Genomic DNA, 14360 nt, shown 5'->3' with positions numbered 1-14360 from the left:
CAAGGCACGGCGGAACTACAGCGCCCACAATGCAAGGAGGGCGGAAGATGCTCCCGCAGATAAGCAACAACGCGCCGACAAAGCCACGTGCTCGCCTGCTTCCGTTTGCAAAAATCAGATCCAACCCGGTCAAGTCGCCCGACTTGGGGTAACTGTTTTCTTCACCGGGAGCGACATTAAAATATGAGCGACCAGGAAAACTTTTCGCAGTGTCTGCCAGCAACTAGCGGTTTTTGAGCTTGCAACGCGATGCTTAGCCCGAAGTGGCGTGGGAAGCGATGGGTCTCGCTTGGAAATCGCGCTCATTGCTGGTGGGACCGGGCTGACACCTGCTGCGGAATACGGTTGCTCCTCCTTCGCCTTTGCTGACTGCAGAAGCGGAAGTTCCCTCCGGTGTCGCTCGCACGGTCGCAGCTGCTGCAATTCCCTCGCCTGGCGAGGGCGCGGGAGCCCCATCTCCTTTGCCCTTTGTTGTTGTTTAGTCGTTTAGTCGTGTCCGACTCTTCGTGACCCCATGGACCAGAGAACGCCAGGCACTCCTGTCCTCCACTGCCCCCCGCAGCTTGGTCAGACTCATGCTGGTAACCTCGAAAACACTATCCAACCATCTCATCCTCTGTCGCCCCCTTCTCCTTGTGCCCTCCATCTTTCCCAACATCAGGGTCTTCTCCAGGGAGTCTTCTCTTCTCATGAGGTGGCCAAAGTACTGGAGCCTCAGCTTCACAATCTGTCCTTCCAGTGAGCACTCAGGGCTGATTTCCTTCAGAATGGAGAGGTTTGATCTTCTTGCAGTCCATGGGACTCTCAAGAGTCTCCTCCAGCACCATAATTCAAAAGCATCAATTCTTCGGCGATCAGCCTTCTTTATGGTCCAGCTCTCACTTCCATACATCACTACTGGGAAAACCATAGCTTTAACTATACGGACCTTTGTTGGCAAGGTGATGTCTCTACTTCTCAAGATGCTGTCTAGGCCTGTCATTGCCCTTCTCCCAAGGAGCAGGCGTCTTTTAATTTTGTGGCTGCTGTCACCATCTGCAGTGATCATGGAGCCCAAGAAAGTAAAATCTCTCACTGCCTCCATTTCTTCCCCTTCTATTTGCCAGGAGGTGATGGGACCAGTAGCCATGATCTTCGTTTTTTTGATGTTGAGCTTCAGACCATATTTTGCACTCTCCTCTTCCACCCTCAATAAAAGGTTCTTTAATTCCTCCTCACTTTCTGCCATCAAGGTTGTGTCATCTGCATATCTGAGGTTGTTGATATTTCTTCCGGCAATCTTGATTCCGGCTAGGGATTCATCCAGCCCAGCCTTTCGCATGATGAATTCTGCATATAAGTTAAATAAGCAGGGAGACAAAATGCAGCCTTGTCGTACTCCTTTCCCAATTTTGAACCAGTCAGTTGTTCCATATCCAGTTCTAACTGTAGCTTCTTGTCCCACATAGAGATTTCTCAGGAGACAGATGAGGTGATCAGGCACTCCCATTTCTTTAAGAACTTGCCATAGTTTGCCATGGTCGACACAGTCAAAGGCTTTTGCATAGTCAATGAAGCAGAAGTAAATGTCTTTCTGGAACTCTCTAGCTTTCTCCATAATCCAGCGCATGTTTGCAATTTGGTCTCTGGTTCCTCTGCCTCTTCTAAATCCAGCTTGCACTTCTGGGAGTTCTCGGTCCACATACTGCTTGAGCCTTCCTTGTAGAATTTTAAGCATAACCTTGCTAGCGTGAGAAATTAGTGCAATTGTGCAATAGTTGGAGCATTCTTTGGCACTGCCCTTCTTTGGGTTTGGGATGTAGACTGATCTTCTCCAATCTTCTGGCCACTGCTGAGTTTTCCAAACTTGCTGGCATATTGAGTGTAGCACCTTAACAGCATCATCTTTTAAAATTTTAAATAGTTCAGCTGGAATACCATCACTTCCACTGGCCTTGTTATTTGCAGTGCTTTCTAAGGCCCATTTGACTTCACTCTCCAGGATGTCTGGCTCAAGGTCAGCAACCACACTACCTGGGGTATATGAGACATCCGTTTCTTTCTGGTATAATTCCTCTGTGTATTCTTGCCACCTCTTCTTGATGTCTTCTACTTCTGTTAGGTCCTTTCCACTTTTGTCCTTTATTATGGAAATCTTTGTACGAAATGTTCCTTTCATATCTCCAATTTTCTTGAACAGATCTCTGGTTCTTCCCATTCTATTGCTTTCCTCTATTTCTTTGCATTGCTTGTTTAAGAAGGTCTTCTTGTCTCTCCTTGCTATTCTTTGGAAATCTGCATTCAATTTCCTGTATGTTTCACGATCTCCCTTGCATTTTGCTTGCCTTCTCTCCCCCGCTATTTGTAAGGCCTCATTGGACAGCCACTTTGCTTTCTTGCATTTCCTTTTCATTGGGATGGTTTTCGTTGCTGCCTCCTGTATAATGTTACGAGCCTCCATCCATAGTTCTTCAGGCACTCTGTCCACCAAATCTAAATCCTTAAACCTGTTCCTCACTTCCACTGTGTATTCATAAGGGATTTGACTTAGATTGTATCTTACCGGCCCAGTGGTTTTTCCTACTTTCTTCAGTTTAAGCTTGAATTTTGCTATAAGAAGCTGATGATCTGAGCCACAGTCAGCTCCAGGTCTTGTTTTTGCTGACTGTATAGAGTTTCTCCATCTTTGGCTGCAGAGAATATAATCAATCTGATTTCGATGCTGCCCATCTGGTGATGTCCATGTGTAGAGTCGTCTCTTGTGTTGTTGGAAAAGCGTGTTTGTGATGACCAGCTTGTTCTCTTGACAGAACTCTATTAGCCTTTGCCCTGCTTCGTTTTGATCTCCAAGGCCAAACTTGCCAGTTGTTCCTTTTATCTCTTGACTCCCTACTTTAGCATTCCAATCCCCTATAATGAGAAGAACATCCTTCTTTGGTGTCACTTCTATAAGGTGTTGTAAGTCTTCATAGAATTGGTCAATTTCAGTTTCTTCAGCACCAGTAGTTGGTGCATAAACTTGGATTAAAGGTAAAGGTAAAGGTACCCCTGCCCATACGGGCCAGTCTTGACAGACTCTGGGGTTGTGCGCCCATCTCACTCTAGAGGCCGGGGGCCAGCGCTGTCCGCAGACACTTCCGGGTCACGTGGCCAGCGTGACATCGCTGCTCTGGCGAGCCAGAGCCGCACACGGAAACGCCGTTTACCTTCCCGCTGGTAAGCGGTCCCTATTTATCTACTTGCACCCGGAGGTGCTTTCGAACTGCTAGGTTGGCAGGCGCTGGGACCGAGCAGCGGGAGCGCACCCCGCCGCAGGGATTCGAACCGCCGACCTTTCGATCGGCAAGCCCTAGGCGCTGAGGCTTTAACCCACAGCGCCACCTGCGTCCCCTAAAAACTTGGATTACTGTGATGTTAAAAGGTCTGCCTTGGATTCGTATCGAGATCATTCTATCATTTTTGAGATTGCATCCCAGTACAGCTTTTGCCACTCTTTTGTTGACTATGAGGGCCACTCCATTTCTTTTACGGGTTTCTTGCCCACAGTAGTAGATATGATGGTCATCCGAACTGAATTCACCCATTCCTGTCCATTTTAGTTCACTGATGCCCAGGATGTCAATATTTATTCTTGCCATCTCATTTTTGACCACCTCCAACTTACCCATGTTCATGGTTCTTACATTCCAGGTTCCTATGCAATATTTTTCTTTACAGCATTGGACTTTCCTTTCGCTTCCAGGCATATCCGCAACTGAGCGTCCTTTCGGCTTTGGCCCAGCCGCTTCATCAGCTCTGGATCTACTTGTACTTGCCCTCCGCTCTTCCCCAGTAGCATGTTGGACGCCTTCCGACCTGAGGGGCTCATCTTCCAGCGTCATAACTTTTATATGCCTGTTGTCTTTGTCCATGGAGTTTTCTTGGCAGGGATACTGGAGTGGCTTGCCGGTTCCTCCTCCAGGTGGATCACGTTTGGTCAAAACTCTCCACTATGACCTGTTCATCTTGGGTGCCCTGCTCGGCATAGTTCATAGCTTCTCTGAGTTCTTCAAGCCCCTTCGCCACGGCAAGACAGTGATCCATGAAGGGGCAGTGATCCATGAAGGGGCAACCCTTATTCGCGGGGGTTACCTGTCCTTCAACTCCTGGTGCAATCCTATACCCTCTTCCTGAGGCCGCGCAAATCCCCAGAGGTTGCTTGGTGCTCTTAGGGACACACGGCGCTGCCTTACACAAGCGTCATCTAGCTTCGTGTAAAATATAAATTGCTGAAGGATCTGGTGGAGCACGGAATGTTTTGTTTGCTTGTTTGTTTGTTTGTTTGTTTTGGCCCGCTGTAGCAATTGTATATGCTTTTAAATAATGTATATCGCTTTCTTTCTATCTATCTATCTATCTATCTATCTATCCTCTATCTATCTATCTATCTATCTCTGTTTTGCCTCTCACAAGCTGAATCCCACACCATTCAAACTGAAATGCAACGCAAGAAGCCACGAAACGCAATTAAAAATCAATGTGGGTACTTAATGTGCTGCCTCCTGTCAATTTCGATCACAATTCCACAGGCCTGCACGGACTCCTGAATGAAGCAGGCCGCGGCTTGGGAAGCCTCAGTCTGCCTGCGCTATCTGGCAGCGGTTCCCTCAGAGTTTCAGGAGGGCTGAGGTTCAGTCCTCCATCCCTGGTAATTTCTCTTCAGTTAGTAGCTACAAAATTGATACGCTGAAGGAGAGAACATGATGTCTGGAACTATCTACAGTACTTTGCTGGGAATATCCGACCGGCTGGAAGGGAAGCCCTTCACATATCACGAGGTTCGACGGCTCCATCCCACCTCGGCTCCATCCCGCTAACCAACAGCTGGCCCTAAAATATGCGGGCGGGTGCAGGATTTTGCATATTGCCGCTCTTCTGAGTCGCCCAACCTATCCACCAGAGGCCGCCACAGCTCCATCTCTCTCCCTCTTTAAATACTTATTCATCATACAAACAAGCATTGAATAAAACGAACAAATAATACAAAAACAGAAGAAAATACAAAAGCAACATTACAAGGATAATAACATAAACTACAATCAAAAATATAAAGCACAGCTCCACCTCTAAAAGTCATCCAGGGGCCGAGAGAGCCTTTTCTCCAGGGGACATGGCAGTGGAGGCTGGTCCATTAGGGCAAATGGGGGTGGGGTTTAAAACCTTCACTTTCCTGTGATCGCCCTTGTGCTGCTCAGCTGACTGGGAAACAACCATGTGTAGTAAAAACAACAACAATAAAACCTTTCCTGGGTGGTTGAGGGAAAGCTTAAAACTTGCTTCTCCCTGGGATTCCCCTTGTGCTATTCAGCTAACTGAGGAACTTCAGAGCAAAATTAATCTCCATCTCCTGGCCAGCTGATGACTGGGAGGTCAATGGTATCAAAAGCCAACAGGAGATCAAGAAGCAGGAGCAAGCTTGCCCTCCCCCATCTCACTCGTATAGAGGTAATCCAGCAGGGAAACCAAGGCAGACTCAGCCCCATGGTCAGGCCTAAACCCAGTTCAGAACAGATCTAAATAATAAGACTGTTGGGTGGTTGGTGAGATATCACAAAAAGTTTCTATTCGGCGCATTGCTTAGCTTTTCAATAGACAGATGGATATGTATCTCCATATGCATCATCATAGTCTGGAGGATCAGGGTTACCTTCAGCGGGTCTCCCACCATCTCTGAGAACAGGTTGTGGCGATACAGTTACAGGCTGAAATACACACAAAATTAATTTAGTGTATGAAATGCTTTATTCATTGTCACCACCCTTGTTTTACGGTCTCAAACAAATGTACTCCCAATGCCATTTTCTCACAGGCTTTTAAAATATGACCCTCTTAAAATCTGATCAAGATACTCAGATGCTTACCATGTCATTGCAGGCTGCCATGCGCCCAAAATGTGCTAAGAAAACAGTGGTGGAGAACTCCAGAATGGTGAACAAGAGGAGAAAGACGGCATGCCCAATACCTAGATACCACACAGCAGAGTACCTTGCATAGTATACTTGTTCCTCCTACAAATTCATTCAGTTGTAACATTAGAAAGTATCCTGCTAAACACAATCTGGGTCACTTTCTTAAAAAAAAAGCACATTAGGAAGTCAGGGGAAGTGCAGTGGTGACTATTTTGGTTCTTTTGATCAAAGGGTCTACTGTCCACATGAGATATAGAACATTATATACACCTCTTCAAACATAAAATGGTAAGACAGAATTGTTAATGTGTAAGAACCTGGGCAGGGACTTAGTATCTGAGTGCTTTGCAAAATCACAAAGCAAAGCACCAAACGCACATCTGACAAAGATTTGATAGGCTGTTGTACTTGGAATGCACAAATAAAGCTAAAAATATTTGAAGGCTGTTATTTTGGGATATAACACATTCTGGTTGATTCATTTTACATTTGTGTAATAGATCAGTTAAAGGATGGGGCAGTCTAAGGTACACCTGTGAGAGTACTCTCATGTATCATCCTTCCCATGGCATTTACCTCAAGGCCTTTTAGAACCCAGGAGCCTGCAAATGGCTAGCAACTGACAGAAAACTATTGACAAAGACACACACCATGCCATTGTGTCAGAAGCAGATTAAAGGGAACAGGATTAAAGGGAAGGGTTCCAATATAGCCTGTGGAGGACAAGCACAATGGCATTCTCTACTGCAAGTTCTTGAAATGGCACGTGAGCAGCTATGTACATGATTCTTTCCTCCACTCCTTACTAAGGATGTTGGTTTTAGACTCCTTTGTTTACATTTTTGCCATCTTTCCCCTATATTGGCTTGGCTAATATTTGGTCCACCGGATTTTGCTGGATGACAACTCCCATCACTTGCTGACTGGAGCTGGTGGGAGCTGGAGTCCAGTGACATCTGGAAGACCACACCTTAGCCAAACCTGCTTAGCATCCCTTGTGCAAAGATGAGGAATGTCTGAGCAATGACCCACTGAAGGGCTGCTTGTTATTCTGTGATGTGATGAAAGTGTAGAAATGTCATGTGGACATATGCTGTGAAAACAGGAAGCGAAGCATGATTCTTTCCCATTTACTCATGTTCCCTTTCTTGGATCTTGCCTATAAAGTTAATGGTTTTCTTACTTACGCCTCTTTGCTTGTTCACTTATCATTCTCAAAAGCCCATGATAATGTGAATCAGCAAATACAGCTATCTCTGCTATGTATAGAATGATGCCAGCTAAGGCCATTACAGCACTTGTGATGTTTATTCCAACACTGCATTTCACCTGAAAGAGAGACACAAGGAATTCAGCCACCAACAAAACATTTAGCTACCATAGGTCACCCCCCCCCACCTCCACCAATGATTCCTAACCTGATTTGCTGTTGAGTTGTAGTATTCCTCTGTGGACATCGTCTGGATGGTGATACTGAGCAGAGAAGAGCAAGGCCATAGAGCCTTCTGCCTGATGACTGCCCTGGTGTCCAGAGAGGAAAGTGTCTGGGTCCTATTGCCAGAATCCCAGTGTCGAGCCCCCTCATATTTTATTGCATGAAAGTTCATGGGATCATGAGTTGGGATGGGGGGGGGGGTGGAAGGAAGAGGAAAGAGGGAAATGCTCTATATCCCACCAAGCAGTCATTCAGATGTTTTTCGGCTGACATGGACAGGGATCCAGAAAAAAAGGAACTGTTCAAAAGAAAAACAAAAATGCATTTTGCTGCGGTTCACTTAAAAATACAGGAAACCCAATCTACTCCCAGCTACACAGTACTGGCAGGGACTGGCAGGGCCCAAAACAGTGTGTGGCAGAGGCAGGGGACCAGGAGAGTGAGCTGGGAGAGGGGACCTCTGATTTATGGGGTGTCACACTACCCACAAGGCAGGAGCCAGGGGAGGAGGGAGAGACAGAGCAGTTAGAGGAGGTGGAAGGTAAGCAGGATGTGAAGGTCAGTAGATTCCCACCCTTCACCCGCAGATAAATGCATCATATACAAAAAGGTGCATATTGGGCAAAAATGCCTACAAAATGTATATATTGATGAATTTTTGTGATGACTTCTTTTTAAAAAATTCAGATGGTTGTGGAAAGGTAACAAACTGAACCTTTGGAATGGAAAAATGAGAAGCTGAGAGAAACCTAAATTGACAGATTTGAACATCCCTACAAGTGATAAAGCAAAGAAACTTGCACAGAAACTTGCAAAGTAACTGTCTAAACCACAGAGCCTAGGGCTTGCCGATCAAAAGGTCGGCGGTTCAAATCCCCGTGACGGGGTGAGCTCCCGTTGTTCGGTCCCAGCTCCTGCCCACCTAGCAGTTCAAAAACACGTCAAAGTGCAAGTAGATAAATATGTACCGCTAAACGGCGTTTCTGTGCGCTGCTCTGGTTCGCCAGAAGCGGCTTAGTCATGCTGGCCACATGACCCGGAAGCTGTCTGCGGACAAACACCAGCTCCCTCAGCCTATAGAGCGAGATGTGTTCACAACCCCAGAGTTGTCCGCGACTGGACCTAATGGTCAGGGGTACCTTTAGCTTTACAAGTGATAAGGCAAAGAAACTTGCACTGGTTCTTAAAGAAAATCTATTCTGGTTGCTCAGAATCACTCTAGAACCGAATGTAATGTTGTGGCCTAGTTCCTTGGATAAAATCTCTGTACCAGGCGAGTAGTCCTGAGGTACTGAAGACACGGGGGGCTTGTCCACCCTTCTGCTTGTCCTGTGCTTTCAGAGAGGTTTTTCATTTGCCCCACTGATTTCCCTGACTGATGTTTGTTGTGATTCAGCAGTAAAGAGTGGGTTTTGCAGGGGAAGTGGCAGCATAAACAAAAAACCTCTCGGACCTATACCTAGAAGAAAGCATGAGAGAAGCAGAAGCACAGACAAGCCCTGAGATTGTGGGAGAACCTCTTCCATGTAGCAGCCAAGAGGAATCCCTTGGGAAACCCTCTCCTGCAGGAACTTCCATGGGCGGTGAAAGGGAAGAGCTTCTCTGTCATTTGCCAAAGGGAATATCAGTTCTTCCTCCCTAGGCATTTTCCCCTAGGCATTCTTCCTCCCTAGGCATTTCCCCAGCCCCTGCCCAACATTTACCATCAAGCCAGTGGTAGATTCATCTGGGGACTTAACAGCTTCACCAAAATGCAGGTCTCAAAAAAAAAAAAAAAGTGGTTTTTTTTTTACTATTAGGCATTATTTGTTTTGATGGGAAACTTAGGTATGTACAAACTTGTATTAATATTTGATTTAGAGCTGTTGAGAGAAATAGGTACCTATTGAAGAACAGACAGCAGTCAGAGATAGCTCAGAGATTTTGGCTGATCCACCAGCAGTCTCTTGCCTTAATCACTGGGTGCCACAATGTGTGTTACAAACAGAATTGCCAGACTGTTAATATTGTAAAAGACCAAAAAAAAAAAAAAAAAGTTGTTTCCTCCTCTAGAAAATGGTGACCGGACTGCTTAACTTCCTGGAGCCCAAAAGACTGCCAAGGAATCCCTATGCTCCAGCCACGGAGCCCTTGCACATTGCAGAGGATTCTGGGATGGGTTTGAGGGTGTACACCTGTTTCACAGTATTGTTTAGGCCCATTATGGTTCACCATTCTCTGTAAGCTGATGCACCTCGATCCCATCTGAACTCCCTTGCAGCTGGACATTTTAGGTGGACAACAACAGAGGAGAGTGCTTTTTAAGGATGTTTGTATACCATTTCTAATCTCCTCATTTACAAACCCTTATAAGTTTCCAGGAAAACCTAGGATCACCCACAAACAGGATGAAAACTACCAATACATCTCTGTCAGGATGTAAAGGATGAATTTCCATGCTTCACATTTCCAAGGAAACACTTGATGCCACTATCTGAAGGCACCATAGTTTCAAAGTGCCCCTTTCTTTCTGGGTAGATACAGTGGTACTTCGGGTTACATACGCTTCAGGTTACATACGCTTCAGGTTACAGACTCCACTAACCCATAAATAGTACCTCGGGTTAAGAACTTTGCTTCAGGATAAGAACAGAAATTGTGCTCTGGCGGCACGGCAGCAGCAATAGGCCCTATTAGCTAAAGTGGTGCTTCAGGTTAAGAACAGTTTCGGGTTAAGTACGGACCTCCGGAACGAATTAAGTACTTAACCCTAGGTACCACTGTATTGCACCGGCCCTTCTATACTGAGACTGATTGAATGATCTAGTCAAATGCAAGGCATTGATGTAGCAGACAACTCCCCCCCCCCCGCGCCACTCCTCCTGCCTTGCAGAATCTTACAGAGAAAAAACAGACATATGCTTTCCTGTGGGTGCCCAGGAGCCCTGTTATTTATTTATTTCTCGGAGCACCCTAAGCCACATACAGGTGTTCTTCTTACAGTACTAAGGGCTGGACTATTTTACATGTCCCTGCTCACATGCTGGTCTTATGCATAACACTTAAATGGGGGTGGTGGTGTCTGCTGAGTCCTGCCTGGGCAATTACTGCCAGAGCTTGCAGCTCTGTGCTATAGCAGCCCAACCAGCTCCCCAGCGGTGAGGATGATGCAGGCACCCACTCTACTGTGGATACAAATCCACATGTGTGTGTTTCCCCCCACTCCCCTTTACAGCCATTGCTGGTTTGCTGCAGATGAAGATGCGGCTCCTCGTGAGACCGGCTTGCTCTGAAATAACACTGAGAAGGGGAGGAGGGAGGGAAGGAGAAGAAATAATGATGGAATGCTTTCAAACCTTGGGGGCTGAGCTTTATGTGACGCTTCAGCGGCTGGTGCTTTTTTTAGCTGCACTGATTCCATCTGTGCCTACTTATAGCCCTGCCGTTTTGTTTGCTTTCTCCCCAGATGAAAAGGCTGCGTGGGGATGAGCTGTCAGTCGTTCTGAGAACCTCATGTGTCCTTGTGGCACGGTCACAAACAAAACCAGATCCAGCCCAGTTCCCTGGGTCTTCTGCCACATGCTCAGGAGATACAGCCCGCCCTTTTCACTTGCTGCAAACGTGTTTTCAGACTTGGTTTCTCTCTCTCTCTCTCCCCCTCCATCCTCCTCCTCCTCTCTCTCTGCCTAAGCACAGATGGACTTCCCTCCCTCCTTCCCCCTACTCTCTCTTTGCATCACTGTCAACACCATACAGTTTGCTGAGTTCACACCGAGCAAGAGAGGAAGGTTTGCGATGACTCACCAGAGCTTTTCCTCTTCATCCAGAGAAAGACCCCTGCAGGCTTCTGTCCCAAATATCCCCCATGCCAGATTCAGTGAAAAGGCTGCATGTAGGTCTCCTTTAGTCATTCTCCTTTAATAGCTCTAATTCTTTTCATACAGGGTGGCATTCACATTTGGGCAAGGGGGCAGTGGCATGGGCCTGCACAAAGTGCTATTTATGTCCTATTTGAAGGAGTCATTTGGACTCAAGCAGCGCCTTTAACCAGTGAAAGGACTCATTTGGTCTCTTTGTATAGACCAGTATTTCATTTACAGCTGGGGTAGCCACTGTAACGGCCTCCAGGTGTTTTAGATTACAACTCCCATCAGCCCAGTCAAAATGGCCAATGATCAGTGGTGGTGGGAGATGTAGTCCACATCTGGAGTGAACTACATTGGCTAACCCATGCAGCCTGAGATGAAACATGCTTAATCAGAAATAACTCCTACTGAGTTCAAAGGGACTTGCTGCCTCATATAGGTATCCTTAGGAGTGCACCATGCGAGTTCATCGTGCACTGACTATAGCATCACATGATCTTAATGACATGCATGTCTGAATATGCTGTTCCAGATCAGTCCTTACAGATAGGACTTTTGTACCAACATGTGATGCTCATTCAGACGCAGTGCTTCTTGTCAGCAGTGCTTGGTTGCATATGCAACTGTGAGTCAACCTCAAATATATTTTCACACATTCAGAGAACACGTGGATTGGAGATTGGGATCATGATCCACATGTTCAGCCCCAACTGCAATCCCTTTCAGACATTATACAAATACAGGGAAGTAGGAAGTGGGATCAGGCACACTCAGTTGCTGGGCATTCATGCATACTTGTGTATTCAACAGACTGTGTGCAGTATTTGCTTTTCACAGTCAGATCATGTGCACAGTCTCCATGGTTGTTGTGCTAATTAGCTGTTCAGCTCACACAAATCTCTCTCTCTCTCTCTCTCTCTCTCTCTCTCTCACACACACACACACACACACACACACACACACGTGTGTGTGTCTTCTGCTTGGTCAACCTGTGACCTCAGAGCACAGAAGAGATGGGTAACTGACACCCCAATACTACTGTTCACTGACTAGCTCTCCTAGACCCATCCCTCCCCAGCACCCTCTGAGTTCCCAACTGTATCACTGCCCAGGGCTATGCAGACACAGAAGGCCAAATCTCTGTCTGTCATGAGGCATCCAGACAGCCCCTGTACAGGAAGTGCCAAGGTGAGGTCATCCACATAGGCACATACTGTAGAACAGTGTTTCCCAACCTTGGGCCTCCAGCTGTATTTGGACTACAACTCCCATCATCCCTAGCTAGCAAGACCAGTGGTCAGGGATGATGGGAATTGTAGTTCAAAAACAGCTGGAGGCCCAAGGTTGGGAAACACTGCTGTAGAAGCCCTTGTTCTAGAATCCTTGGGGGATATACTGTTTATACTCTGCTGAGTTTATGCTTTGGCTGGCTGGTTATTTGGGGCTTTCTTACAAAGCAGTTTATAAATCGATTAAATTTAACTTAAACCAAACTTATTTATCCATGGTTGACTTCATCGGTTGCCTACAATTTACTTCAAACCATCCAGATCTCTGCACAGATGTGATGATGGAACGCTAGCCTCTGACACTATGTGACAAGGTTAATAGCCCACGTCTCTCTCTCTTGGCAGGTTGATAAGTGGAGATGGTGCATGTGTTAACTCACGATGGGTGGCAACATCCTTGACACTTGTATGCATCACATCCAATAATCTTCCCCTTACGACATGCCCGCAGGAGCTGGCTCTGTACATCCAGCCTCCATAAGCCCCACAGAAACTGTGCCAGTTTGCCTCCGAATACCAGTTGCTGAGAATCACAAGGTCCTGACTGTGGGATTCCCGAGGGTCTCTGGTTGTCCACTGTGAGAACAGGAGGCTGGACTAGATGGGCCTTTGACATGATGCATCATGATCTTCTTATGTTCAGATCTCTCTGTATTGCAATCCATGAGTTCATTGGGGAGACCATGGGGTCAGTACAAGTGGAACAGCTCACTTTGCAATGTGGCTCCTCCTGTTTTGGATGCTGCTGCTGCCGCTGAATACAGGCTGAGTCATGATCCCAAAAGTCATCATGCCAGGCCTCTCCTCCAAAGTGACTGTATGGTGGCACCACCATGTAGAAACTGATAGATGAATCAGCTCCATTTTGACAGTTGTGGGTGTAACATCTTTGTGCTCTATTAGGCATACTGGCACTGTCACCTAAATTCTGTGGTAGCCCCATCTGCTTTTATACACCAACCAAAAATGCACATAGTACAATATCTACTAGCTGTTCCACTGTATAGGCGGCAACCATTTTGTGCGGGGTTGCATTCCTGGCCCCCATGCACATTGGTGGAGTGTTCATAAGCCCACTCTGCCCATTCTGCCCCACCCCTGTTCTGCCTTCTTCAGGGTCCAAAAGGACCCGTGAATCCAGGAGATTCAAGCAAGCAAGAAAGCAAGCTGAACTACATTACGGGAGAAGACAGCCTCCATGCTCCACCATAGCTGGCCAATAGCCAATTTGACCTGCTGTAGATATTGTTCCCCCTCTGCATTTTAATATATATTATCAACTGGTTAGATCCTGAGTAAGAACGGTATCTGAATCCATGTTATCCAAAAGGAATTTGGGAGGCAGAAAGCACCCCCCTCCCCAGAAAACAAGGATCTATTTACAAGAACAGAACTTGTAATCCATCAGTATTTTAATGCTGCATTTTATGATGGCACTCTGTCTAGCAGCATGTGTATATTTTTAGGAGTGGCAGTGTAGTATAACGTTACTTTGGGAAAGCAAAAAATAACACACCTTTCTTCACAGAAAGCAACTAATGGAATCTCGAAATGTTCTCTATTACAGCTAAGTACTTTTCATGAAATATTAGCTAATTGTCTACTAAACCTAAAATGATTCCAGCATCTATCTTTAATGAATGGAGATGTACAAGGAAATGGTTATTTGCCTGGGAATTGGATCTATCTGCAGCCAGATTAACCCATTAGTTGATGGTACTCTTTGCTTGTTTCTCCCTACTGAAGGTTGTGTACTTGAGCCTCACATGGACCCTGTCTATACTCATGCAAAGTTTTTATTCAGTTTCTCAAACGCAACTTCTAGTACTACAGTAACAGAGGGTGTCTGCATGATCTATACATG

Source organism: Podarcis cretensis, assembly GCF_951804945.1.
Source record: "Podarcis cretensis genome assembly, chromosome: 1".
NCBI lineage: Eukaryota > Metazoa > Chordata > Lepidosauria > Squamata > Lacertidae > Podarcis > Podarcis cretensis.
The sequence above is the reverse complement of the archived record's forward strand: the minus strand, read 5'-3'. Positions refer to the sequence as shown.